This window comes from Ailuropoda melanoleuca, chromosome 1, assembly GCF_002007445.2.
Source record: "Ailuropoda melanoleuca isolate Jingjing chromosome 1, ASM200744v2, whole genome shotgun sequence".
NCBI lineage: Eukaryota > Metazoa > Chordata > Mammalia > Carnivora > Ursidae > Ailuropoda > Ailuropoda melanoleuca.
In genome coordinates, this window is record NC_048218.1 from 172,342,880 (window position 1) to 172,370,205 (window position 27,326).

Sequence of the window (27,326 nt, forward strand, 5' to 3'; positions counted from 1 at the left end):
AGTCAACTCTTGAGTCCCTAATAAAGCACAGAGTGAGCAGTGATTTGTCCTCACAGGAATGGATGCATATCTCAGATACACATTTGTCTTCCTTTCAGAATTCTGCTGGCATTCCTATTTGTGGACCTACGGATGATTTATTCGTTGACATGGTATCTCACAAAACGTCACAGCTATCTAAGGCACTTATTTGATGGCAAAGGAGAGATGGCAATGTGCTCTTTGATATTCACTACTCTCCTGTGACTTAGAAGCAGATGGCTTGATATTTTATTGGAATGGCCTGATGAAGAAAACCCTTTACAAGCAGGTGCCTTAATCCAGTGGCCAGTATCTGGTACCATCTTCTCTGTAGGCAGAATGAATGGGCCTAGGAACCAAGAGAGATGAGAGTAGCTGGAGTAATGTTTGATGTTATCCCCAGAATCTTAAGATCCGTACTCTAAGGAGAAATGTCCTAGCAGAAAACGGTGTCACAGCTCAACTTAATTGGGAGCTGAGGCTATTCCAAAGTCATTTTTGAGCTCTTCATGTTACTGAGCTGACAAAGAAGGAGGGGAGTGGTCACTGTACTGATTGGGGTAACTGATACAGTGAACTTGTCAAACCAACTTCTGAAAATACTGGAATAAATTCACAACCAACTGAAACAAATGTTTAAACAAACTGTACCACCAAAGGAAGTGGATAAATGTAAAATATTCATCAAGGACTTCCTCCGACAAGTAGAAAGTAAAGTCCCAAGAGTGGGTAGAAATTACCCTATTCCCTCTCTTCCAAAGGAAGTGTCTGCCAAGATGTTCTGCCTACCTGGCACTTATGCCTTCGGATTCTGCAAGGCTGCTTCCATGGCCATCTTTGTAATTTGTTCTTCACATTCTACATAATCTTTATTCATAGCCACATCAGGATTTGAAGATTGGCCCATAAAGTAAATCCTGAGCCAAAAATATACAGGCTTTAGCCAAGACTAAAATAATTGCCAAAAATTCTTGTTTGGGAAGAAGGTAGGTTTTTCTTATTGGCATCATTTTCTGCTGCTCTCTATTGCAGGAAGTTTTAAGAACCACGATTCTGCAAAAACACTGCACTGACTTGACATCAGAGGGAACGATCACTAAATCCCCCCGGGTGTTGGTCTGCCGGATATAGTTTGATTGAGATTCAGCGGTGTCAAGGTCATGGATCAGGAGTGGTAAAGCAGTATCAGTGAGACAATAGTATGGTCTGACAGCTGGGCTGTTGTCCCTCATTGGAGACAGGCAGCTTGGCAAGGGAAAGATCTGGCTCTCCTTTGTCTGAGGGTCTACAATGGCATTCAGGGGAACTGCAAAGCTGCATTAAGAACCATGGATAAAGAACACTTTTGATTATACCAGCTAGATGAGACTCATGGCTATAATGGTTTCAATAGCTGCCGTAGGGCTACCGCCAACCTTTAAAATGAAGCTACCTGTTCAGCTCGGCCATGCTTGGCTAGATCCTACAAATTTAAATGGCCTTTGATTATGACCTCACTGTCTATATCTTCTGACAAAGGCAATATTGCCAGTTCTTTGGAACTTGGGTCAAGGGTGTAAATCCTGACCCCGACATCTACTGGCTGTGGGTCCCAAGGCCAGTTACATAACATTTCCCAAATTCTCAGGTTTCTCGTAAGAACAATGGGAAGCATATTTCGCAGAACTAGAACAAATACTAAAATGTGTAAGAAAAAAAGGGAATCATAATATTGACTTCATAAGGATGTTGTAAGGATTAGATGAGATCACGTAAAGCACCTTCAATCGTGTCTAGTGCATATCAAGGCTCAATAAATGGTAAAGGTGTTTATCAGCATTATCATCACCATGAAGGCAGTTCCTCCAGAGTCCAGAGGGGAAGAAAATTCAAACAGCCTTGGAACTGGTATTTTTGATGCAGCTTTCATGAACTGTGCTGGGCAAGAGTTACGCTAATAAAGATTCTGAGATGGTGAAAATGAGAGGAATATATTTGAGTCATCGGTATTAAGTATAGTCAAGACCATGAGGATTGAAGGCCACTTGTATGAGAGAAGGAAGGGACATAATATATGGCAAGAATACTCTTAGGAAAATGACCAAAGTTAGAGGAGCAAGAGGAACCAGAATAGGAGAGAGAGAGAGAGAGAGAGATTGGGAAGAGAGCCTCAATGGTATTTCTAAAACCAAAGAAGAAGCAATCTAAAGAAGAGATGTTACTGAAGGCATCATGTAAAATGAGGACAAAGAATGCCATTGAATTTGGCAGGAAGGAGGTCTCAGTCTCATCAAATGAGCAGTTTCCATGAAGTGGCACATGAATCAGTCAGGGTTCAATTAGGCAAAAGCAGGATACATATGTTGAGTATAAATATTATGAATTATAATATATATAATCAATTATATAATATTGTAAATATTAATAGAGATGTATCCATTATTGATTAACAATAAATATTAATGATAAATATAATACATTCATTCTTATTAATATATTATGGTATTTATCACAAGAAGTTGAGTTACACAATTGTGGACACTGGCCTAGCTACCCTGACGTCCATACAGCAGGCAGATGGGAAGGAAAGACCACGTGCAGGCTAGAACCCCCATGGGCTCAAGCTGAAACTTATTGCCCACAGGCAGGCAGGCAGGCAGGAAGAAGATTCAATGCAAAAGAACCATTGCAAAGCTAGCTGCTGTCCACGGTCTCTAACTCAGGAAAGACCTTGGCTCTCTATTAAAAGGCTTCCAATTGATTAAGTAAAGCCCATCCAAGATAATCTCCTTTTTGATGAACTTAAAGTCAACTGATTAGGGGTTTACATCTGTAGTTTACATCTCTAAAATCCATTCACAGTAGCATCTAGAATGGTATTTGTTTAAGTAGGAGAACATGAGAAAACAGCTGCTTCTGCCCTTCTGTACTTCAGCTCACACAAGGGAATGTCCCTTGTAGCCTGCCCTAACTAGAAATGCCAGAAAGATAATTCTCTGGTAACTCAGCCTAGCCGTCACATCACAAAGGCATCACACAGGGGCGAAACGGTGGAGGCACAAAGACAGTGTTTCTTTTTTTTTCTTTCTTTAAGATTTTATTTATCTATTTGAGAGAGAGAGAGAGAGAGAACACACACCAGCGGGAGGAGAGGCAGAGGGTGAAGGAGAAGCAGACTCCTCATTGAGCAGGGAGCCCGATGTAGGGGCTCGATCCGGGGACCCTGGGATCATGATCTGAGCTGAAGGCAAGTACTTAACCAAGTGAGCCACCCAGGTGCCCAAAGACAGTGCTTCTAAGAACTTTGGGAATAAAGTGGGAGACACCTGCAACAAGAGAGAGAAGGAGCTAGAAGAGATATGTGCAAGGAATGATTCCAATGGAGAGCAAAAGAATGAAACTGCTGTCAGAGTAAGTAGGAACAGGACCTCATTGTTGTCTAGAGAAGGACTCAGCACTGGAAGGAGCAATTCACTATGGGCCCTTAGCCTCCCTACGTATTCTTGCTGGGTATGCCCAAAATGCAAGACCCAGTCTGCTCCTTACCTAGGCCATTTCTCAGAATCGTGTTTGCAAATAGGGAATGTTGAGGGATGAGGTAACATCTTCCTCAGACAAAGAACAGGCTTGCCTTCCCTTGCTATAAAAGCAATAAATTCCCAATTTCAGTGTTCCTCACAACTGTAGCATGTGTGGGCACTCAAAATGGGCTCTCTTTGTCACCCTCATAGGCCTTAGTGGTCCATGGGGATTGGGAACGGACCAACAGAAACCAACATAAAGCTCTGGGCACTACTTTGCTGTGAATAATAAAGTCCTTTGTCTCTGACCAAGAGTCTTATGTCTTCCGCCAGCATCCACAAAATAGTAACCGGCTAGTTAATTTATTTCTAAGCAGGGTAAAATCCCAGACCCTTCACAGTTCTTCACACACAGATGAGAAGACACAAATTTCTAGTAACTACTGAAAGCACTAGACTTTAAATCTATCAGAAAACCATTCACAACCAAAATTTTAAAATTTAAATAAATTCTAGACTTCTTTAAAATATTGGTTGATTGATCCTTATAATCTGGAAAGAAAATTAAGCATATTCTCATCGAAGCCCCAAAGTCTAGCTTCGAATGTATTATCTGGGCAGTGGTATACTCTAGAGATCCAGTTGTAGAATCTTAAGACCTGGCTTTGAGCTTTATTTTCCTCAAATATAAACCGGGGACACTAAGGCCTGACACTTACAGTACTGTTCCATGGGTCACGTCAGAGCTTGTGTGGCATATCGCAAGATACTGTGCACGCCTCACAAACATTGGTTCTCCTTTCTTCTCTTGCTTCCCACTCCTATCCCACATGCGGCCTTAGAATTGTCTTCTAGTGTTTGCATAGATTTTGCATTTGTTTTCACTCAGTACAGTGACACTCAGTATTCTGCGTCCTTTCGATGGCTTATAGAAGATCCAATCATTAACTGGTTGGTTTCCCCATTGCTCTCTCAAGAGTTCAGCTACTTACAGCCTAACTTTTCCTTTTCAGTCTCTGTTTCAGTCCAAAGTCTTTTTTTTACAGTGCTGCTTTCTATGTAGTAGGTGCCGTTTGCAAGCACTGAACATTTACAAAGAGTGCTCGCGCGTATCATCTCAGGTGAGCCTCCCCCAGGACATCGTGTTCATACACGGCAGCGATATGATAGTCATCCTCTCTGCAGACCATTAGGTGGAAATGTTATGCTGTCACCCAAGGTTGCACCTTACCAAGGTCACCGGTAAATGGCAGAGCTGGAATATAGACCCTGGTGTTCTGACTCTAAGTCTCGTGCTCTTCTCTGCCTTATTGCCTGTTCTATCCACTCTTTTTTCTTCCTGTCCCTGTTTCGCCCACCTCTGGGTTGGTTTTTTCTGATGTCTTGACAGTGTGTTTGCAATGACCCCGTGTATTAGCCAGGGCTCTTTCAATTTCAAGTTGCAGAAATCCCACTTAAAAAAGATTTATTGGCTCATGTACAGAGAAGGATGGGGAATAAGTGGTGTCAGGCACTGCTGGGTCTGAGGGCTCAGAGATGTCATTAGGGTTTTTTCTCCTCTCCATTTCTCAGTGCCGCCTCTTTCTGGTTTTTGGCCTCATTCACTTCCTGCAGATGTGTTTCCTTTTGGTGGTAGCAGGTATGGCAGGCAACAGCTCCGACATACTTCTCCACTGCTTGTCATCTTAGCAGAAAGAAAGGCATGTTCTTCCTCCGTCTGTATGAAATTGGCTCTATTTGGATCATATGCCTGTTCTTGGGACAAGTCATTGGCCAGGTGAAGGGCTGCTGTGATTGGCTGGGCCAGTGTCACATGTCTCTTCCGTCACCGGGAAGTTGGGGTTCTGGGTCTGGCAGTTCACTGGGGTCACCCGATTAGAAAGGAGGCCACGTGACTCAGAGGGAGAGAGTAAGGGAAGGGGACAGCTGAGAGCAGAGGAAAACAAAACAAAACGGAAGCAGAACCCTCCCGATGGCTACCAAACCTTACCTTCTAGATTGCCATGGATAATCCAAATTTCAAATATTAAAAAAACTGATATATGTTTTCCCTGAAGTTTTACTTGAGATTTGATTCTTCGCAGTAAAGATTATCCACTAAAGTTCACGTGATTTAATTTAATACCTGTGAAAACCTTTTCATAACGCTAAATTAAAACTCAGGCGCAAACGTGCTTGTCAGACCACACATCCTGATTTGGAGCTTATAAAGCGCGGCTCTGCTAAGTAAGGACAGCAGAGTCTATGGGCGGCGGGGGGTGCGGTGGTGGTGTCTGTCGTTCCTCCACCTGCCCACCTACGGGACTCCATTTCTTGGCAGGGAAGCCAGCCTGCTCGAGCACTCAATGAATATATATTTAATGGTGCGACATTTACACGATGCCAAGGAGACTTTGAAATGACTAAATTTAAAATAGATTTTAATACCTAAAGCAAGAGAGAGAAAGCAGAAGGAAATGAAGCACATTCTGTGAGTTAAGAAGACACATTACAAAAGAGCTAAAACCAAATATGCCTGCAGATTTCCAAAATAGACTTATATTGTGTTATTTCCCATCTTTTTTTCTCTGTCTCTTCCTTCCCCTCCACCCCAGATGTATTAGGCAAATTAGTGAACAACAATGATGATATTAAATTACGACTATTTATGGAGCACTGACTCTGTGCCAAGCACTTTACCAAGATCTTTAGATATAATATCTTATTTAATCCTTACAAGTACACAGTGAGTATGATCCCTATTTAGAAGAAGAGACAGGAGGCTTAGGGAGATTAAATGTCTTGGCCAAGTTCATTCAGTTGATAATACTTCTATTAGTTTCCTATTTCTATTGCAACAAAGTACCACAAATTCAGTGTTTTAAAACAACACATGTTCAGTCTGAAATGGGTCTCGCTGGGCTAAAATCAAGGTGTTAACAGGCCTGTCTTCCTTCCTGGAGGCTCTAGGGGAGAACCCACTTTCTTGCCTTTTCTAGACTCTAGAGGCTGCCCTCATTCCTTAACTCAGGCCTCTCTTCACCACCAGAGCCAACAAGATCAGACTGGGTCTTTCTTACACGGCCATCTCCCTGCTTCTCCACCTTTTGCCCCAATCTGCCACTTTCAAGGACCCTTGTGATTACATTGGGCCCACTAGAATAATCCAGGATAATCTTATTTTAAGATCAATTGATAACCAGCCTAATGCCATCTGCATCATGAGTTCCCCTTTTCCATGTAGCCAAACATATTCACAGGTTCAGGGGTTTGGGACTTGGAATCTCTAAGGGCCATTATCCTGCTTTCTACAATACTGTCCTGTTTACTCCACTCCTGATCTCCCTTGCTCCTGATCCTTGGACTTGGCATTTGAACCCTTAGCCCCATCTTGCTCCTTCAGCAGTCTCTGATGATGCTGGCTACACTCCCAGCCTCTGGCTGTTAGGCTCCTGGTACTTCTGTTAAGGTGGCTCAATCCCAGACACATGTATACACAGTCACAGATACACACAGACTTTCTCCAGGGAAACTTGGAACATATTGAGCTTCTCTGACTCCTCACTTAGAACACATTTGCTGAGCCCCAACTATATGCCAGAGACACAAGACAGCCCCTGCCAGCAAGATGCTCACAAGACTAGGGTAGAGTAATAAAGAACCCCGACGTACAACACCCCGAATAAAATCGGGTTCCATTTCCCTCTTACAGAACTACCTTGCTGGCTAGGCTGGTGAATAGCTTTGCTCTATGAGGCTCTGGAGCCACATGTCTCCTCCACTTCTGCACAGTTGAGGACAAGTCACTGCAATGTTTGGTTCCAGCTTCAGGGAGTAGAAAGTGAAGAAGTCTGGGGCAGGCAATTTCCTTCTAAGCAAAGAAGGCAGGGCTGGATTAGGAGGACGTTACTGACCAAGTGACAACATTCAAACTTTATACTGAAAGCAACAGGACATGGTTAAGGGGTGAAAGATTTCATTTCATTTAGTGCTAGAATGCAAATTCTAGCACTAAGTAAGGATAATAGACTGGACAGAAGCACGTCTAAGAAATAGGAAGTCCATTTAAGATGCATTTAGCAGGAACCCAGGGGAGAGTTGATAAGAAAAGAGTAGATGGAATTCAGTTTGTGGAAACAGATACAGGAGAGTTTTAAAAGTAAAAATGTTTTAATTGTTAAATGCTAGAAAGATGTCAAGCAAATTAAGGACTGGGTTTGTCATTGGGGGTCGTTGGTCAACTTGCCGAGAGGACTTTCAGGGCAGGGGTGGCACAGAAGGGCGTGGAGAGTTGGAAATAAGGAAAGAGAAAATTGCCTCAGATGTTTGGCTGTGACAGAGGCATCTATGGTGGCAGCATTTTTTTTTTTTAATATGGAAGAGCCTGGAGATGGAAGGGTTGCAGATAAATGTGAGCAAGGAGTAATTAATGAACAACAGTGGTTAGAAGGAGAGAAAGAACAGGATCCGGGGCCCCAGCGAGGAAATAAATTCCGTGACAGAAGATAGACCCAGAGCCATAAAAAAGCCCATTTTTCCCTTCAACTGAGACATTTAGAGAAAATGCCAGAGAGGCTGCCAACCGTCAGCATAAAGATGGAAGACAGTAAGCCAAGGGCAATAAGGTCCATCTGTGGTCTAAGGGTTTGCCTCTGCTGCAAAAAGTTAGGACTAGATGCAGGCAAATTTTCAGCGATTAGTAAATCTGACCACAAGGCAAAGATTACAATAGGAGTTGAGTCTAAGATTTACTATGAGATGTAATTAAGTCCCTGCAGGTACAACCAGAATTATCTTAACAGTCTCAAAGAGATGCAATGGAGTGTCAATTTGCTTCCTCCCATTCCTCTTCTCCCCATATCCCCAAGTGTTTTCCCCGTATGTAGATTCTGCACTAAGTCATCTTAATGATGGGCCCTCTTTAACTTGGTTTGTTCTTCTGCCTGTGGCATCCTTTTCTGCCTTCCTATCTCACCGAATTCCATTTTGTTATCTTAGCATTTCCCCACAGATCTTTTAGGCATCGACAGCCTAGTTTCATTTTAGTATCTTCACTGTGTCTTTTGCATTACATCAACAGTCTGTTAGTTTCAGACTTTGGCTTCTGGTACCAAGTCAATTAATATACGATTTTGAAAATGTAAATATGCATACATGCAGCAAAGTGCATCAGAGTCGAAAGAACAAAGAAGCAGTCTGTGTTGGCCTACAGGCTGCAAAACCGTGCAGTGTAATAAGTCCGGAACCTATAAAGAGGTATTGGACTTGGTTCCTGCCCATCCAAATGATGTATGGGAATTTCCCAGTGGGGTTCATTGCAGGTATTCAAACACTGATTTTCCTTCTCCCTTCACTCTCTCACAGAGCTCACTTTCGAATGGGGAGGCGTAACTATGGCATAAGTAAATATTTATAAAAGGAGGGGAAGGGAGGGCGCCTGGGAGGCTTGGTGGGTGGGTAAAGCATCAGACTCGACTCTTGATTTCTGCTCTGGTCATCATCTCAGGGATGTTAGATGAAACCCCGCATCAGGCTCCGATGAGTTTGGAGCCTCCTTGGGATTCTCTCTCTCCCTCTCCTTCTGCCCCTCCTATCCCACTTTGTGTGTGTGTGTGTGTGTGTGTGTGTGTGTGTGTACATGAACACACTCTCTCTTTCTCTCTCTTTCTTAAAAAAAAGGAAAAGGGAGGGAAGGAAAGGACCTACAGAGAGATAAGATTCCATACATAAAGGAACAGAGGCATGAAAAGCACATAGCACACAAAGAAAAATAAGCAGAAACAAATCCCCCTGCAGTGTTCTCCAGGACCTTGTTAACAACCACATTTAGATTTTGATAAATCACCTTCACTAAAATTTTTTTGGGTTGGGGGAGGCACCTGGATTAAAGTTATTTTGTTTTGTGAGATCACCAAATAAGGATCTAGGCTATTAATTTATGCAGCAAATGCCAATTTTGATTTGTTTTGTTTTGTTTATTTATTGATTCAGCCAAATACAGCTGGATTTCATTCCCTAGTATTCGGGTCGGCAAGTTGTTGTAGCATTTGGGAAACATGCTTTGTTATATGACACTCACTACCCACTAGCCTTGTGAATCTGGTTAAGTTATGAAATCTTTCTTCCTCAATCGCTTCATTCTCATAAGGTTGTTAGGATTAAATAAGATAACCATAGAAAGTCCCTTAGCACATAGTAAGTGCTCAATAAATGGTTGTCACGTCGGAGGAGGTAATCAAGAGGATGTGACTGCCTCTTGACTCGAGAGTTGGACCCAGGCAATCAGAGGCTCCTCACTCCAAATCCTGCCCTTGCAATGTACCCTCTGCCTACCATTCCCACAGTGGGAGCTCTTCCAAGGACACAGCCTTAAGAGAGCAAGATGTGCTCATGACTGAGCCCAGCAAAGACCTTTATGCTAATTTGATAGTAACTCTGCAAAAGACAGCACGCTGGCAGCAGGTTTTGGTCAAGCCACTCTGTGAGCTTTGGGCCAGCTGTATACGGGAACTTTGCACTATTTAGAATAAATCTATGATTTATTAGGTTGTAGCCAGAATAGTGGAATAAGTGGTCCAAAACAAATGGTGCCCAAGAATGTCTTGCACAGGGGCACCTGGGTGGCACAGCGGTTAAGCGTCTGCCTTTGGCTCAGGGCGTGATCCCGGCGTTATGGGATCGAGCCCCACATCAGGCTCTTCTGCTATGAGCCTGCTTCTTCCTCTCCCGCTCCCCCTGCTTGTGTTCCCTCTCTCGCTGGCTGTCTCTATCTCTGTCAAATAAATAAATAAAATCTTTTTTTTAAAAAAAAAGGAATGTCTTGCACAGAAACTGTCACGACAGCAAGAGCCACCAGTAAACACACTCTGCCATATACACACACACCCTTACACAAGTTTGTGAAATGCGTTACATGTAGTGTGCAGATGTGGGTATGTGAAAGAATTAGAGAAGAACGTGTGTCTCCTTTCATTTTGCCACCTTGTATTCATTAGAAAAAAAGAAATACTGAATAAAATCTTAACTAATTCCCCAAGAATACCTGGTCAATATTGCAGTGTGTGGGGAAAGGGCTATGGGTAGGGAGGGCTTGCAATAATGGCAACAATGGATTGAACATCTCTTTAAAACCAAGCTGATTCTATGATTATTGTATTTTTCTGTAATCATGGCCATACCTTGGAGGTAAGAAGGGTAAGCAAAGCTCTTTGCCATTACTCTAAAATATCCAGAAAATAACAATAACCCTGCTATTGAAATAGCAACCAATCATAAGGATATCTTTTATAGCATGGTTAAAAGTGGGGGAACATGGGAAAGAATTTAATTTCCAACATTTGGGTAAACAAATGATGACAAATTCATACAATAGAATATTTTTCAGCTGTAAAATGATGCTCTGGAAGGGTAGGCAATAACTGGGAAAGATATTAAGATGCGTTGTTAAGTGAAAACAAGTTATAACACATGCACATTAGATTGTTTTTTGCTAGGAAATACCCGCCTATCATTTATTCACCTAGCTTGCCATCAATCACACACCTATTGAAGTCTATGCACCAAACTGTGAAAACCAGTTATCTCAGTATGGAGAGATTACTGGTCATTTTATGTTTTATTTTCTTTTGGCTTATCTTTATTTCTATGGTATTTTTTCTATGTTGACTATTTCTTGCTTTTTAGAATAAGAAAAATAAACACTACGTACTATAATGAGAGAGTCAGAGCAAAAAAGAGCAAGCGGGGTGTGCTAAGGAGTGTGTCTATGGGAAAAGAAAGAGAACATTCATTCAGAGACAGACTGGTGTCTCCAGGACCTAAACTCTGCTCCTGGCTTTTGACCTGCCTTCTATGTTAAAGTAATTCAAGCCCTATTTCCTGATGGATAACTAGTCCTTTTTTTAAAAAAAAAATATTTTATTTATTTATTTGACAGAGAGAGAGACAGCCAGCAAGAAAGGGAACACAAGCAGGGGAGTGGGAGAGGAAGAAGCAGGCCTTCCAGTGGAGCAGGGAGCCTGATGCGGGGCTCGATCCCAGGACCCTGGGATCATGCCCTGAGCCGAAGGCAGACACTTAATGACTGAGCCACTCAGGTGCCCCATAACTAGTCCTTTTGACTATGAGGTGTCTCCCAATGGCTTATACCTATAACCTGAAACTAACTAACTAACTAACTAACTTTTTTATAGGTTTTATTTAACTAACTACATCTGAGCCCCATTTGGACCCTGCCTCCTTAAATCTATGTATGTAGTTATAATATAAGAAGATTTTGCTCTAAGTTGGAAGTTGGACCATAGATCATACACCAGGCTATGTCAATTTTATGATTGGTTGGGACTATATACATATATACATGTAGCAAACTTCCAGTCTACAATGGAGGTATAAACTAACTGCCAATTGTCGTTTACTAATGCTCTTAGCACTGTTTTTTTAATGCTTCACCTAGATCGATTTTCTCAATTATATTATCTGCCCCTGATCCCTGGCATATGTTATATAAACATGAGTGTAAATTTTGTATATTAAAACTTATTTTAGGTAGAATTTCAATAATTGAAATTTTAACATATTGGGAAATGATTTTAATATTTATAGCTTTATTCCTTAATGTTAAAAACGGTACATTCAAAATTACTTTAAAGCTGATTTTCGAAATCTTTTCATTTATCTATTTCATTTAGTCACCATAATAGGATAATGAAGCACAAAATTTAACTCATCTGGTTCAACTGAAGAGTTTAATGAAGGGATGGTGTTGTGAGCTGAATGGGTCCCCCTAAAGTTCATATGTCAAAACCCTAACCCTCAAGGAGGCTGGCTTTTGAATGTGATTAGATCACAGAGGCAAAGTCCTCCTGAATGGGATTAGTGACCTTACCACTAAGAGAGAGCTCTCATCCCTTCCACCAGATGAGGTTGGAGCAAAAAACCAACTCCCTGGTAAGTGGGTTCTCACCACAGAATCAGCCTATGCCTTCACCTTAGACTTCCCAGCCTCCAGAACAGTGAGAAATAAATTTCTGTTAGTTAAGCCACCCAATGTATGGTAGTTTATTATAGCAGCCCGAGCTTACGAAGACAAATGGTTTGCTGAGATGTGGGCAGGGTTGAAGGAACCAACAAGGATGTGGAGACATTCGGGAACTAGCAGTGTAGGAAGCTGTTATCAGCCTCAGACCTACAGGGGTGAGAGGAGAAAGTAGTGTGTGTGGAGCCCAGGAAGGGTTGGCACGTGGAGGAGGGGCCACCCCGTGGGCCCCGTGGCTGTGGACACAGCCATCCCAGAAGCAGAGTGCAGGAGAGGGGCATGGGAAGAAGGAATTACTGTGTCTCTCTTGCTACCTTCCACCCTCCGGATGCCTGTAGCCAACGGGCAGCCACTTGGCAAGAAAGCCTGGGTGATGCAGTCTACAAGGGTCAGGACAGAGACTGAAAGAAGGTGGAGAACAGAGAATGAATGGCAAAAGGGGAACTAAAAATCATATATTCATGCAACAACTTTTTTTTTTTTTTTAACTGATTGCTATGTTCCAGACATTGGGCTAAGTGTACTTGATTCCCTAAACTTCGTTTGGGGCTTGCAAGTCGATTAGTTGGGCACAACGTTAGAGGAAATCTCTGTTTTCTTGAATATTATTTCTACTTACAGCATTTCAATAAGGACAGCGCTTCACGGATTAGACTTCCAATGAGCTCCGCTACATCTCGCTTCTGCTGGCTGTTCTACATAATGGTGCCGTTTGAAAAGCCGTTAAGTATAGAACAGGCACGACTTCTTATAATTAAGCTCAGGAGTAAAATACACAGTTGAATTTTGGAATTTTACATGAGGGATGTTTCCAGGCTCTTTGTTGGCTTTTAAGAAAAGGACAAATAAGGACACAGAACACAGGAGATAGGAGGCAGGAACAAAAGCAAATAACTTAATAAGCTATTCAAAGGGGAATTCACAAACTCTGCTTCCTGAGCCTTAACGAGAAGTATGGAGGCATTTGGGTGATGAGTTCATGCTATTATTACTGGAAACGTGTTGTATGGAGAAAGGTAATGGATTCTCAAAAAAGAAGCGGTCTAATAAAAGTCAAAAATTACAGAACATGCCTCTTCATTCAGAGCTACACGATCCAGGCTGTGGAGTACTGAATGCGCTTGCATTTCTCTCTTCCACCCTCTGGCAATTTCGGAGTCCTGGTTCATTGCTTTTTAAGCACTACCCTCTCCTCTCCTTTCATAGAGGCCAAGCAGAAGAATTTGGATAGTATATCTTATATCACACAGTAGATTCGTTTCTCTGCTACTTTATATAGACTAGTATTTCTTTTTTTTTTTCCCAAGATTTTATTTATTTGGGAGAGATAGAGAGCACAAGAGCAGCGGGAGGAGCAGAAGAGAGGGAGAAGCAGACTCCCCACTGAGCAGGGAGCCCGCGGGGCTCAATCCCAGGACTCCGAGATCATGACCTGAGCCGAAGGGAGACGCTTAACTGACGGAGCCACCCAGGCGCCCCTAGACTAATATTTCTTAATGAATGTTTAAGTTTCGAAATTTAGACTAACCCCCTTCTGATTCAGGTTCTGTCACTGTGTAAACTCGGACATGTCACTTGATTTTGCAGGGCCTCAGTTTCCTCATTGGTAGAGATCAACTGGAAAACAGAGGGTTTTCCTGCACTTTCAGAAGTCATTAACTGCACGTGTTGTAAAGACAACTGTATCTATACATATCTGTATGTGCCTGTTCCCACTTGCAAATAGGGGATCTCCAAGAACTTTGTGTTCCCTAAAAACAATTATACAAATCTAAACCAAAAATATTAGGCACACCCTATTTTAAACTAAGAAATTCTACAACTTCTTTAAAAATCTTTGGTTTAGATCGCAATTTCTGAGCTGTCAGGTCCTTTCCTTGAGCTTCAATTGATAGTAGCCCTGCCAATTGAAGTTTCTACCCTCCTCCCAGTTTTAATAATCTGTAACCAAATAAGTCAGACTTTTAACAAGGAGATAAGCCATGAAATATATTGGAAACATTCACATTTGAAAGATCATTTTTACAATATAAATAAATACACCCTACTTTATCTGTTTTTAAAATCATCGTTTTAATACTTGGTTTCTCATAACATGCAAGGAACTGGAGCTTGAGATTTTAATAGAATTTCAGAGTAAAAGAAGATCTTGCAGCAGCACTAGCCAAAAGAACTTCCTGAGAAAATGGAATGTTCTCTAAATTTGTACTGGCTGATACAGTGGCTACTAGTCATATCTGGCCATTGAGCACTTGAAATGTGGCTAGAGTGACTGAAGAATTAAACTTTTGATTTAATTTAATTTAAATGGTCACACATGGTGAGTAACTACCATATTGGATGACACCGTCTTAGAGAATGCCGCATGTAACCCGTACCAGAAGCTAAAAATCTCACAGCACCGCCTATAACCAGGATTTCTCAACCACAACACTACCTATTGAGTGGGGCCAGATAATCCTTTGTGGGGAGCTTGTCCTGTACACTGGGGGGTGCTCAGCAACATCCCTGGCCTCTCCCCATTAGATGCCATTAGTACTTGATCCCCAATTGTGACAATGTCTTCAGACATTGCCAGCTGTCCTCTGGAGGTTATAGTCATCCCAGGTTGAAAACCTTTGCCCTTAAGTAAGTCGTCCTTGGGCTTTTCCTCGAAAGTTCCCAGGGATCAAGCACCTTACCAGTTCTATATCGGATTTTTGAAATTATTAGGAGAATATTCCATATGTAGGGATGTACATAAATTCTCTTCTCTAGTCTTTGTCCACGTTGGCAACTCTGGTTAACTGTTGGTGGAGGAGGAAGACGGAACTAAACAAGCTAGTTGAAACGTCTATTAACAGGAAGCTCAACACAGTGGTTAAGAGTGTGAGGGGTGCCTGGGTAGTGCAGTCGTTAGGCGTCTGCCTTCGGCTCAGGGTGTGATCCCGGTGTTCTGAGATCGAGTCCCTCATCGGGCTCCTCCGCTGGGAGCCTGCTTCTTCCTCTCCCATACCCCCTGCTGTGTTCCCTGTCTCACTGGCTGTCTCTCTCTCTGTCAAATAAATAAATAAATAATCTAAAAAAAAAAGAGTGTGAGCTCTAGAACTAGAGACGGACTCAATTTTTGGTTTTGTCAGGAACTAGTTGTGGGTCATTTGCAAGTTAATTCAGTTCTCTGTTTCCTAGTTTTCTCACTTGTAAAATAGGAATGATCATAGTAACCAGAGTTCTTTTAGAATTAAATGAAATAATGCCAATAATATGCTTGGTTAGTATTACTGGAAGTAATAATGACAATACCATTCTCTCTTGTTGTGCTACTTGTTATTAAATATTTTATCACGTGATCTTCTGAATGATTTTATAGATGTTGGTATTCCCATTTGATAAATGAAAACCATGGAAGCTCCCGTAATTTAAGTGGTATGCTCAAGCACATGCTAAGTGAGTTCAGAAAGTTGGATTCAAACCCAGTTCATCCAGTTCACCAACATTGGAACTGATGTTGGTGTTCTTTCAGCCATACGCAAAGATTTCTCTGCCTGATCTCACCACCTTCCATTCTGTGTCTACGAGGATAGTGCACCAGGGATGGAGAGTTTTCCAGAGTCATCAGGGATTTGTGTAAACATTGGAAAGGCCAAGGTGTGAACGCCAGAGAAGCCACATGCCATGATCTCAGTCTGAAACACTACAGCTGGAGAGGTTCTCAGGAATGGGTGGAAAGCTGCTGTGAAGCCGCATCTGCCCATGCGTCTGGATACAATCACCGCTGCAGTAAAAAGGCCTCTGCTTCTCCTCTGCCTTCCAGATAGCTCACTGGTACTCTTACCTGGATCCTGCAGGGAATGGAATTCTGGGAAATGTAGCTCCTGCTTTGCTTCTGCAATGCAGTGGCGACCTAGAAGGGGATGGCAGTGGTTCAAAGCCGACAACCAAGAATCCAGTACATAGCCAAGGGATTCATTCAGTCACCAGCAGTTTCTATGAGGCAGGGTGATATGTGCGAAAGGTCATGGGTCCAAATGCTCCCTCTGGCACCTAGAGTTATCAGTGAGTAATTCATTTTGCCTCTCAGCCTCTTTGCCTATCAGGATTAAGTAAAATAACGTCCTGAATGATTCTCACAGTCTGGAACACAGTGAATGCCCAGTTGGTGTTGGTTCTTGCCTCTCCCAGTTATACACAGACACGTGTATGCTGAAGCCTATTTGCCCTAAGTGCTCTTACATAGTTTAAGGCAAATGTTATTCGGGCAGGGATTACTGGTTGCCCCAATATCCACTCTTCGTTTCTTCGTTGGCTCCATGACGGCCTGGATGAAGATCATATTTCTGGCCTCTTTTGAAGGCAAGTGTGGCCACATTCTCACCAGCAGCTGTGAGGGGGAGGTGCTGATGCGTCTTCCAGGTCTGGCGTTTGAAAGGAACTGGACCCACGCTGCTCTTCCTTCCCTCTTCCTGCAGGCTAGGATGCTACCACGTTGATGAGAGCCAACCGTGGGCTGGCAGCCATGGATCGAAGGCAGTGGAGCAACAAGCCAGAAGGAACTGGGCTCCTTGTCCCTTTGGGACTGTGTGTCAGCCAAGACAGCTTGGGCTCAGACTACTATGTGAGTGAGAAATAAACTTTTGTCTTGTTGCCACCACTGAGGCTTCTTTGATGTAGCAGCTTGGCCTGTCTTCTAACTATACACCATTGAATGCAGACACTCCTACATAATTCCTCAATTATTACATGAAGGCAGCTTTCTGTAAGGGTGTGAATGCTCACTTGAGACAGATTTCAAGCCAGAATGGCCAATATCTCACTTAGCCAGCTAACTTTATTTGAAAGACAGATCCTGAAAGTGGTGGGTGAACAACAGAAGTGCAAAAATGGGGAGAGGCAGGGAAGCATCTGGAACCAACACCAGGGGAGCTCAGATACCTAGGAGGGGAAGCAGATAGCCCTTTAAAGCCGCAAGATATACTCTCCAAGATGACAGGAGAGCTGATGAGAAATGCTCTTGTTGCAGAAGTCAGTGACATTTCTTGGCTTTCATGAATAGTGCTAGTATTAAAAGCAAACAAACTTGACAAATACAGCAATGCTTCCCTCAGCTGAATGACGGGTGATCATCTGTGCTTAGCAGAGCAGCACGCATGCTTACAATAATCATAATTTAAAGATTCCAAGTGATAAAAGCATCACATTGAAATATCTGCTGCCTTCATGCTGGCCTGGCTACACAGACACAAAGAACTGAAAGGTACTACTAAGTCACTGGGATCGTGGGTGGCACGTTTATCGTGGCATTTACTATGTCATAACCTCATCAGTTGTATAGATGTCCTTTCTCTAGACTGTGAGCCCTCTATGAATTATTTGCCTTTGCACCTTCTGCTCCTAGAATGGTCAATAAATATTTAAATGGATAAATCTGTTCAACTTCTTTACTTTGCAGTGACTCATTCAAAGTCAAAATTAATAATAGAAAAAATCTGATTGCTTTTTTCCTTCTATGTGAAAAGTTCTATTTTTTCCAGGGTATGAATGGGTAATATAAACCTATTATTAGGCATTCTATAACCCAGATCCACATATACACACAAACATAAAAAACACACATGCATGAACATACACACAAAGACACGTAAGCAAACACAAAACATACATAAACACAGAGACCCACACAATACATATACATATACACACACAAATGCATGGGGTTTACATTTGAATTTCAGGCAAATAATGAGTAATATGCTAGGATAAATAAGTTTTAAGTATTTTATACACAAACACAGGCATGGGACATACTTATCTTAGGAGAATTATTTGCCCGTTTACTTGAAATTCAAATTTAACTGTGTGCCCTGTATTTTTATTTGCCAAACCTGGCAATTCTACCACAAACAAGCACATAGGTATATGTGCAGAAACCCATATAAGAACACATAAGCAAGTACACACAGAGACACATACACTCCAAAGATTTAGTCCCTCCTAATATTCTGCCACTGCCAAATTGCTCTTCAGATTACCTGTCCTAGCTTTCCTTAGAGAGCTGGGGAGATACTAAGTGTCTTGGGAGGGAAGCAGAAGGCTGATAATTCTCCACTCAGTGATCCTGTGTGGAGAAGGGAGAGGGGAGGGTTATTCTTCAGTGATAGGACCAGCTGCTTTAGAAAGGGCATAGCTCCCTCCAAAGATTCTCATTCTCTCTCTCTCTCTCTCTCTCTCTCTCTCTCTCTCTCTCTCACACACACACACACACACACAACACACACACACACACACACACACACCTCTCAGCATCTCCAATCACCACAGTCACCACTAGCAATTCCTTCTACATGATTTTGTAAGGAAATTCAAGCTCCAGAGAGAAGCTTTTATTCCCCAGAAGTCTATGACACTGAGTTTACAAATATGCTTGGCAATGAATGATGGAGTGGGTTCGTATGAAATTTTACCTCTGTTTAGGGTGCTACCATCTACCTTTAACTTAGAGATCCTATGGGTAATTCTTGACACTACCTCGCTCATTGTCCCCTGCCCCATAACCCTTCACCATTACACACCTACTAATGTCCATCCATCTCAGAAATGTCTTGGATATGATTTTTTCCCTCTATTCCCATGGCCACAGGCCATCCTTTGCTTCTTACCACCTCTCACCTGGATGCTGACCTCAGTCCCTACTAATTCCCCACTACTTGCCAACTAATTTGTCTTCTGAGGGGACACCAGATTGGAGCTCCCAAAGTGCAGGTCTGAACATGATCCTCCCTTCCTTGAAACCCTTGGATGGAGCTCCATTTTCTCCACCATGAACCCCGATCTCTCAGCATGGCCTGAGAGGCCCTTCTCTGTCAGAACCCACTCCAACCTCAGTTGCCACTTTCTCCTCAGATATTCAGCCTGGCTCCACCGAAGTGAATGACTTTCCCTACAGTGGCTTCCATTGCTCAGTCTTTCTCCCCTCATTCTCTGTGTCTGAAGAGTTCTTCACCGCCTTCTCTGCCTACTGAATTAATTATCATTCAGATCACATTACATATCCTCTCCAACCCCATCCCACACTGTCTTCTACTCCTGTAGAATTAATTACTCCCTTTTCTGTGTACCCACAGTCTTCCACATATACTTCCCATTTACCATTATAGTTATTTATTAACATTTACAAGCCACTCTCCCTACCATCCCTAACCTTGTGAGGTGAACTCTTATTCATATATGAACCACCAGTATCCGGGATAATGTCTGCCACAGAAGAGAGTCTTAGAAAATGACGTTGGTAGAATATTACTGGGCAGCAGTGTGGGCTGGGCATACTAAGCAGAGGCTTTGGAATCAAGAGACTAAGATTGGCGTCAAGAAAATAACATTTATTACCTCCATGACCTGTAGCAAGTTATGTAATATCTCTGTGGCAGGCAGCATAATGGCCACCTGAAAGAGGTCCACCTTGTCATCCTCAGAGCCTGTGCAAATGTTGCATGCAGGGCAGAGGGAAATGAAGAGTACTAATCAGCTGACCTTAAGAAAGGGCGAGTATCCTGGATTATCTGGGTGGCTCCAGTGTAATCACAAGGGTCCTTAAAAGTGAGAAATTGAAGCAGAAAAGCAATCAGAGTGATGTAATATGAGAGGGGCTCAACTCACCATCGCTGGCTTTGCAAATGGAAGTGGGTTAGGAACCAAGGAACACGGGCACCCTCTAGCACGCTGGAAAGATAAGGAAACCTAGTCTCTCCAGGAGCCTCCAGAGGGCGTGCAGCTCTGCCAAGACCTTGGTTTTAGCCCAGTGCATCCCACTTCAGACTTCTGACCTTCAGATCTGTAAGGTGATGACTTTGTGTTGTTTAAAGTCACTGAGTTTGAGGTAATTGTTACAGCAGCGCTGGGAAACTCATACAAGCTCTAAGCTTGTTTCTTTTTTGAGAAATGAGGACAATAATAATCCCAATCACACAGGGTGGTGGAGAGAACCAAACAAGCTAATTATGTAATGCCCTGGCATGGTGCTTTGCACGGAACGGGTGCTGAAGAAAGGCAGTAGTGACATCAATAACTACAATACTAGTACTCCCACTGATATAATGTGGTTGTCGTGTAGAGCAGAGAGGGGGCTAAGTTGGGGGTTGAAAGAGATACCCAGGGAGCAGCAGTCTCCTCAAGTGGTTCATAAGAGGGTAATGAGAAGGGGCTGAATCTGCTGTCCTGGAGATTCCCCCAGGACCCTCTGCAATGACAACAAATGGAAATTGCCACCAACCCCCTTCCATTTGAAATTCTACAATAATTATGACTGTGCATTTGTAGGATGTCATTAGCTACACAGCTCTTCGTATCAGCCTGCTAGTCCATCAGGTAGAAAGTCACTCTTTATTTCTCAATGATTTTTCTTGCATGATCATCTTACTGGAGAAATTTCTCACCTTTGTCTTTTGAGAAATTTCAGAATCTTACATATAATATGTTTCAGTGCTGTCATAAAGGTAGAACAGCTGAAGCCTGCATTCATTCGAGGATGAGATGCTGTGGAAGTTGAATAATAGTGAACTACATTATTATTATTATTATTATTATTGTTATTACTACTACTACTATTATTATTCTGTAGGGAAAGAAATGTTTGTACAGGGAAATAAGCCAGATTCCATTAGCCAGGTTATCCATTATATATTTGATATGAACTTAGTGTGTACTGTTTTTAATATGATTTTTGAGATTAGAGATCTGTGTCAAAGTCAACTCCAGAAGACAACAAAGACTAAACACAACTCTTTAAGGACCTATTCTCATTACAGTTTGCACAGTTAGGTGACTTTTATTTTTGTTTTAATCCTGGCTCTACTGACATCCTAACTTGTAACTCGGTAAATGCATGATGTGTCAACCCTCAGACAAGACTTCACCGATGGGCAGAGATGTTTATATTCAGGAGAAATCCACAGATAACCTTTAGCTGAATTGTTAGCAGACCAGTTATTTCCCAATCTCACCAGTACTTTAGTCTTCTTAGCCATAGAAAGCTTTGTTAATGTGGATTTCCTGCCTTTTCCCATCTCGGTCCCCAGTCTCATTTGAAGGGGGTACTGAGCAACAGAGTGGCCCCAGGAAGCAAGGAAATGAGGCAGTGAGGGAAGGGTGGGGTAAAGAAAGGGGGTAATTTTTAAGCCCCCACTTTATATCAGGCTCATACTTTGCAGATGGTAAACCCATTGAAACTTCCTACAGTCCTGCAACGTTGCTCTCTTCTCACACACAGGATTCCTGCTGGACTGTAAGCTTCATGACTATATCATCACTATATCTCCAGGGGTTAGGATGTGCATTAAGGCCTGTTGAGGGGAGTTGAATGACTTGCCAGAGGTTGTAAAGCCAATGGTGATACCAAATTTTGATCCCAGGCCTGTCTGCACATCAGCCCACACTGACCACATTCTGGACACCTGAGCTTCCCAGCCAAGACTACACAGAGAAGTCATGGGCCCCGCTCTTGCAGTGTGAAGAGTTATGGTGTGCGAGGCTCCTTCTGACCTGCAAAGTCTTCACTCACAGTCCGAGTGTGTCTGTGTGTGTTTGCACGTAGGGAAGCTGGCTGATCCTGGGAAAGAATGAAGATACATGGGGAGTGGAATCATGAGCCCCACTCCTGCCTAGCCATTTCCTTCCCCTGGGCTCACATCTGTCCCACAGTGCTTAGTTCTGTCACTGTAACAACATGTGACATTTCAGGACAATATTACCCAAATTGCTTTTAATTTTTTTAAATTTCCACTAAGAAGGAAAAAGAATGGGTTTTTCCTATTTCCATGCAGTCCCAAACTCCCATGTTAGTTTAGTTCCCTTTTATAGAAGGGGGACACAAGGAGTTTACCTTGACACGGGAGTCAATGTTGATGGGCTCTAGGGGGTGGCTGGTTCAAAGAGGTTAGAGTTACGTCCCCTTTTATTATTTCTCCTGGGGTGGAATTAGAGGGCCTAAGGATGACATCAAATCTTAATGCTATTAGATTTCAAAAGCTAAGGGACCATCTTTGTTTTTCTTTTTCTCTAATAGAAGGCTTAAACAGCAAGCGAGTATCATTTCTAGACTTAGAGGGAGTGAGTGCTCAAAGGAATTTTGCAAACATTGCACGGTCTCTCTGGGAAGGAATATGGAGCTTGGGAAAACTGCCACGGTTTATGAATTCCATTTGTTTTCAAAGAAAACATGGCAATGCTAAAGAAACTTAGCCCATAAAAAGAGATTTCCCAAGGGTTTTCCTATACATACCTCAATTGTGATCTTTTGTTTTTCATGTCTTTTGGTTTTTATCTATTTGTGGGCTGTGTTATTTGACATGGAAAAGTGCATACCTGCTGTATTGTCATTGCAATTTTACTCTTATCCATTACAAGTAAGCTTCTTTGTTTTATTTAATCCCTTGCTGTAGATTCCACGTTGTCAGATAATATTACTGCCTCAAATTTTGTGTGTTTGTGTTTACTTGGTAGATCTCTGCCTCCCTCTTTCATTTAAAATTTTCTGATTATTTGCTTTAGTTCTATCCTTTTGGTTTGTTTTTAATTCTTGTACAATGTGAAGACCTTTGTCTTATAATAAGGAAAGTAATTTATTTGTGTTCATTGTTTGATCTCTTTCCTGTCGTCTCTAATTTAATGTTTTTCTGTTTCTACAATAATATATGCTTTTCCACACTTAATGTTGTATATTTTTGTTCTCTCTCCTTTGTTTTCTTGGCTGGCCTGCTCAGAATTAAATCTACTATCAATTCTACTTCAAATTTTTGAATTTCAGTTTATAAGTTTATTATTTTCTTGGGTCAATATTTGGTAAAAGAATAAAGGGAAGAAGGAAGGGGGGTAAACCGAAGGGGGAATGAACCATGAGAGACTATGGACTCTGGGAAACAAACTGCGGGCTTTAGAGGGGAGGGGAGTGGGGGAATGGGATAGGCCGGTGATGGGTATTAAGGAGGGCACGTATTGCATGGTGCACTGGGTGTTATACGCAAATAATGTCATAGAACACTGCATCAAAAACTAAGGATGTACTGTATGGTGACTAACATAACATAATAAAAATTATTATTAAAAAAAGAATAAGTCATGCATTTTTTTTTTTAAGAGAGAGAGTGCACACATGTGTGTGCTCATGAGTGGGGATGGAGTAGGGGCAGAGGGAGAAGAAAAGAGAATCTTTTTTTTTTTTTTTTAAAGATTTTATTTATTTATTCGACAGAGATAGAGACAGCCAGAGAGAGAGGGAACACAAGCAGGGGGAGTGGGAGAGGAAGAAGCAGGCTCACAGCAGAAGAGCCTGATGTGGGGCTCGATCCCATAACGCCGGGATCACGCCCTGAGCCGAAGGCAGACGCCCAACCGCTGTGCCACCCAGGCGCCCCAGAAAAGAGAATCTTAAGCAGACTGCAAACCCAACACAGAGCCCAACTCTGGTCTCCATCTCATGACCCTGAGATCATGACCTGAGCCAAAATCAAGAGTCAGATGCTCAACCCACTAAGCCACCCAGGCACACCCTTATTCTTTGTGAACGGTCTTTGAGATAGCTTTGGTCATACCCCATTAAAATGAATTCATTCTAGTCATTATAATCACTTTCTAAATCATCCCTAACTGCAATTTTGATTTCTTTGACTCCAGTAGAATTTTTTAAAAAGATGCTATTTGAGAGAGAGAGCACAAGCAGAGGGAGGGGCAGAAAGAGAAGCAGGCTCTCCACTGAGTAGGGAGCCCTACTCCAGGTTGATCATGACCTGAGTCCGAGGCAGGCGCTTAACTGACTGAGCCACCCAGGTGCCCCTCCAAGTAGAATTTTTAAAAATCATTTGCCATTAACTTTCAGTTTTATTGCACTGTGCTAAAAATCAGCTAGTATAGTGTCTCTTTTGGAATTACTGAGATTTGCTTTGTGACTCAAGATACCAGTTTTTATAAATGTACAATGAATAATTATAAGTGTAATTTATGATAGATAGAAATAGAGATATAAACTTATTCATTATAGTAGTTTTGTAAATCCTTAGTAATTTTCTCTATTACTCTCCAGATTCAGGGACAGGCGCACTAAAATTTCCTATTGGATATATTTTTTGTCAATTTCTCCTAATATATTTTTTTAACATTTCAATGCTATGTGATTCAATGAATAGATTTAGTCATCATTCATGACCATTAATTCTTTATTGTAGATATTATTAAAAAATATAAGCCCCTTTGTCCCATTTAGCAATGGTTTCTTTTTATCTCAACCTTATTTGATATAATTTATTGCCATATCTACATTCTTTTTTTTGTCCATTGTGTCTTTATCCACCTTATTATTTTTAATCTTTCTTAATTAATTGCAGTTGAGTCTCTGGAAAATCCTATATAATTGAATTTTTTTTTAAAAAAGATTCTATTTATTTATTTGAAAGAGTGCAAGAGAGACCACAGAGGGAGTGGGAGAAGGAGAAGAAGGCTCCCCTCGGAGCAGAAAGCCTGAGGCGGGACTCCATCCCAGGACCCCGGGATCATGACCTGAGGGGAAGGCAGACACTTAACCGACTGAGCCACCCACGCACCACTATAATTGAATTTTTTAAACTAAGTCTAAATGTTTTCTTGTTTTTAATACTTCTACTTATTATATTCATATTCATTTTAATAATTTCTTTCTGATTTTGTCATCTTATTTTGTACTCTATTTTTTTAAGATTTTATTTATTTGACATGCAGAGAGAGCGCACAAGCGGGGGAGCGGCAGGCAGAAGTTAGAAGCAGGCTCCCTGCTGATCAGAGAGCCTGACATGGGGCTTGATCCCAGAACCCTGGGATCAAGACTTAAGCCGAAGGCAGATGCTTAACCCAGTGAGCCATCAGGGGGTTCCCTTATTTTGTACTTTAAAATATATTTTCCTTATCTATTGCTTTCTTTTCTTTTCCTATTTTTTTCTTACATAGGCCAAATTTTCGTAATTTTTTTCCTATTTCTTTAGAAATTAAAAGTTGTAATTTGGTCCACTAGTGTTAGTCTTTAAACTAAAAAAACATACTTCTCAATTAGCACCAAGGATAAAAATAACGTCTTTTTGAGATCTGTATAAACATGGGATACTTAGAGCCATCAGACTCTCTTTCCTTTCTCCCTTCTTATCCAGCATCTCCCCTTAGGTTTTGACAATAAACAGTGGCTTTTCATTCGGATTACTAATAAGAGTAATGAGTTTTATGTTATGAATATAAAATAATTACTCTTGACATTTGCATTATTTTTTATAATTATTTAGATTATTTCAAAATTCTACTTATTTTATTGCTCATCACCATTAATTTCCTATCAAACCTCCAGGTTCAAGTTCCTGGTTTGGAGCACTTGTGCATCAATATTTCTTTAAGTAGTTTTTACTCAGGAAAATATGTGGATGCTAGCTCCTTAGTTCTTATATGTATGAGACTCTGTTCTGATGCTTTTGCACACGTTAAATATCACTTCATTAGATGCAAAACCCTTAGGTCACAATATTTCCCTCGCAAATGCTGTGGTTATTCTCTGTGGACTTTCAGCATTTGGTATTTTTAAGAAGCCTGGTGCCAACTGAACTATTTTTATATTTGGAAGACAACCTGTTTTTAATCCCCGAATTCCTGTAAGATGTTTCTCTTTGTCATTTGAATTAAAAATTCTACCATATAGATGTGCGTTCCTTTTCAGATATTTTGCCTGGAGACTCTTTTGTATTTCTTTTCAGATATTTGTACTTAGAGACGCTTTTGCTCTGAAGCCTCCAGTCTTTTGAAATTAATGCATTTTTCTTCTATTATTTGTTTAATGATTGCTTCTGCTCCTTTGCTCTGCCTTGCTTCTGGAATCTCTCTTTCAGATGAAACACACATACACACTCACATAATCCTCTGGGTCTACTTTTCATCTCTTTCATATTTCTGCACATTGCACATTAGCTTTCCTTTCCTTTTTTTTTTTTTTGGCCTGGGTTTTGGGAGCCTTAATCTCATCTTCTTATGCACTCACATGTGTCTCTAGCTTCCCAGCTGTTGAAGGCAGCTTTTATTGCATGTTTAAAAAGAACAAACTGTTGACTTACTTTTAGTAATACAAATAACAGATTAATTCATCTTATTGATAAAGGTTAAAGCGATTCAAGTAAAATGAAAAACTGCCCTAACACCTTCCTAACTCACTTCCCTTCCCTGAATTAGAAAGATGTCTATGTGGGGGGGGGGTGCGAATTTCCATACCTTTTTCTGTATATTTACATCCATATAGAGATGTATGCTTTTGAATTTTTTTTTATTATTTGCAAAGAAACTTTCTATTCATACTGTTCTGCAATTTGTGTTTTTCATTCAGTAACAGGTAGTGGAGGTCCCTCCACGCTGGCTTAGGTCAGGTTTCCTGGGCAACAGAAGATGCGGGGGCGAGCTGCGTGGAAGGGGTTGACTGGCTACTGCTCTTAGGAATAACACCTGTGGGAGAGGAGAGGGACGGGATTGAACAGAAGTTAAACTGCAATGCAGCCACAACAAAGCTCTCAGCCGGCTCCCGGAGGGCTTTAGGCCTTTTCAGACTCGCGTCAAATTGGGATAAGGGGGCCGTGTGCGCCAGAAATTGGATGTGACCTGCCCCGGAAGGGATCATGACCTGGCGTGAGGCAGATCCCTTGACAGCTCCTGGGGAGGGTTTCGGCTTTCAGACGTTGGCAGGGAGCCCTCTGTGCAGCGGAGGAAACAGTCTATCTGAAGGTGCACGTAGACACAGCCTCACAGCACCCACCACACGCACCGAT